The sequence below is a fragment of the Ochlerotatus camptorhynchus genome, unplaced genomic scaffold, assembly GCF_037179485.1.
Source record: "Ochlerotatus camptorhynchus isolate MF236.1 unplaced genomic scaffold, CSIRO-AGI_Acam_v1.1 ptg000041l, whole genome shotgun sequence".
NCBI lineage: Eukaryota > Metazoa > Arthropoda > Insecta > Diptera > Culicidae > Ochlerotatus > Ochlerotatus camptorhynchus.
In genome coordinates this window covers 1,351,844-1,355,062 of record NW_027040532.1, presented here as the reverse complement: position 1 = coordinate 1,355,062, position 3,219 = coordinate 1,351,844, and positions in this window count along the sequence as shown.

Here is a 3,219-nt window from a genome sequence, read left to right as displayed (position 1 = left end):
TTTTATGGGAGATTGGCACATCAATTCGATTTCAATAGCATTATGTTAAAAACAGGACTTTTTAGAGCATTTCAGATTTTATGTTTTAACTGGTCTTGATTTTTCTGAAAATGACCTGGCAACGCTGGCTGCAAGTCGCCACTCACGCTGTCTGTGTCCTTCCATCTGATAAATCCACGTTGCCCTCTGCGCACCTCTTCGTTTAGTTCCACTCGGGTGGTTAACCAGAACAATTTTCACCAGGTTGACGTCCGACATTTCATGTACCCAGTCCACCGTAGGCAACAGCAAGTGCAATTCGCAAACCATTCACCTCCACCACGTTCCGTCTTCCATCTGCAATCCACCGTAGATGGTACTCAACACCTTCCGTTAGAAAACACGTTGATTGGTTACTAGACTGATGCAAAATTTGAAATGTTTGCTCCACAGTGCTCAATCAGTTCCAAATCGGGTCCTGATTAGCCTCCGAAAGTTTAAACTCATTTTATAAGAAACTGGCTTGGCACAAACCATTTGAAGTTCATATAGAAATTACTATGGGAAATCCAAACTATTTGTTCATTGTCTTCTAGCCTTTTTCCATACTGTTAACATTTTCTATTACTATTCTTATGGTAAATTTTATCAGCTTCAACTGAGCAGAAAATCGTTTTTCAGTCAAGCGTCAAACTAAATAGTTATTAATTATTTAAGAGATTGATAATAAGCAACTGTATTGTGGTCAACACTGTACTCTGCATTGTGACGTAGTAGCCATGATTTTTGTCCTCTATTCTTCACGCCAGAAACACCATTGTTGCCTGCTGAACAGTTTTTTTTAATAATGCGTTTATTTTTCCAGGCTCATTTGCCGTAGCTTTGCGAAGCCGATATTCATTGTTAAGATTACAAAATTTGTTAAAACTAAAGTTAGTAAAGTGGGGTTCGATTACTCACGGCTATTTCGAGGTTAGGGGTAACAAATTGTAACAAATGGATGGCAGGGTAGGAATTGAGAACACAAGATTTAGAGAGCAATATGCTCTTGATCTCGAACTAAGTGACAAACTGATAAAAAAGACAAATATGGGGGTACACCGATGGGCAGCTAACAACTTGACACTAACTACTAAATCCTCAGATCTATCCATTTTAAAAACACATAAATTAAATTGCAATAGTCGAGATCTCGGCTCGCCAAGATGTCTCTAACCGGCCGCATAGGTTGTTTTCCTCGGGCCCTGAGGGATGCGGATAACTCGGATCTAGCAACACAATGGAGGTTTGGTTGTATGGTTTAGCGCTGCAACTTGCAGCTCCTTGACACAAACTCGAAGATCGATGGGACGTCACGAGTTCGATGGAAGTTCCTACTCACTTTCGAAACCACATGACAACGGAAAGCCACAGAGACTTAGAGCCAGTATACATAGGTAAAATGGGGGAGGGTGGCTAGTCTTAGCTGACAACCATAAACCCTACCGATGGACAGTGGCCGGAGCCCGGACAAAACCTCTGAAAGTTATGATTTCATTTTTGTTATTTTATATTTTTTCTATTTTTTTTTTTTTATTATTTTTTTATTAGAGACATTTTACACTTGCATAGTGCATTCATGTCTAATATTTTTTCTATGTTTTGTAACCGTTTAGTTACAATGTCCTAGATTTTAATTTGTGGTGGTTGTTTTAGGAAATCATAGTGTTTTTAGTGTCAGTATTGGGTTAGTAAGATTAGTAGGATTGTTGGTAAAATTGTTGTAACGGAAAAATGTATAAATTTGTGTTGGTAGGATTAGTTTGAAATCGATATTTTTATAACCATAATTGGGCGAGACAGGATCGAAAGGGTGTTGTGATCAACTGTGGTAGGAACACTGAATAGGAGAAGGAGATGGTATGGATGGGTGGTGATAAGCTACAAGGAGGAAAAATGGAGGAAATAAGGAACGGATGGAAAACTGGATTGGAAAAGGAGGGCTCAAAGTGCCTCAAAGTGCAGTGAACGACATTTTTCTATTCCTGGTGTTCGTTCAGGGAACTGAGTTTGACCAAATTGACCTTCATGACCTTTTTTATGTTCCACGTACAGATCCTCACGATCGACAAGTTTTGACCAGAAAAGGCTACTTCGGTAGCAGCACAGGGATCGCTACATTCTCAGGTTGCAATCCGCCATCGCACCGTGCAAACCCAAGCCTTCCAATCCGCCATTTTTGTGACCACAGGTCCAGTCACCAGGAGCCATCTTCCAGACCAGCCGAAGAAACCGATCCGCCATTGTCGACAGACTGATCAAGCCACGGACCGCCATTGCGGTCAAATAACATCGGCCTCAACTAGTTATCCAGGAGTCTTGGTTGAGCCCTTAGGGTGTGTCTCATATAGTCTCAATTTCGCAAACATTCTTCTTCTTCGCATTTCAAGCTTATTGTTTATCGCATGTTAGCTTATTGCATGCTCTCAACATAGTGTTCAAGATACACTTCGACAGTTATTAACTGAGAGCTTTCGATGCCGGTACCATTTTTGCATTAGTATAATTGTGTGGCAAGTACAATCATACTATATTCCCCAGGGAAGTCATGAAATTTTCCAACCCGAAAAATTCCTAGACCGGACCGGGAATCGAACCCAGCCACCTCCAGCATGGTCTTGCTTTGTAGCTGCACCTTTACCGACAGAGCTAAGGTAGGCCCCGAGAGGTGTATAGGTTTTTATCTGTAGTGGATACCAAAGTTAATTAAATAGCCTTTTTTGCTGATTTATTTAATTCGCAGAGCTTTCTACAAATTTAGTGAACTACATAGTAGCTAAGGGATAAGTTAAATGGATTGGGAAGAAGTTCAGAGGGCTTCATTTGTAGAAGTAAAGGAACCATCGATTTTTTCAAAGTCATGGAAAATGTAAAGGTTTATTTAGTATTATTCTAAAGATCCTGAAACACTTCTTCACAGAATTGCAAGTGACCAGTTCCAGACCATATAGGATGAACAAATAAAAATTTAAGGCTCATTATATGTTAGCACCGTAACATGGGTAGGTCACCTTTTCGTGGTACATTACGGGATGTTAAATCTAACACCGATTCCTAGTCCTGACTAGTTCAAACTAGGGGAACAGGATTTTTCAATAATCAAAGGAACACATCTTAGTCCTTGTTACTTTTTATGCCTTGTTGATAGTGAAAAGACTTGGTTTTGTCCATCGAGGATGGTATTGAAACAAGGAAAATGAG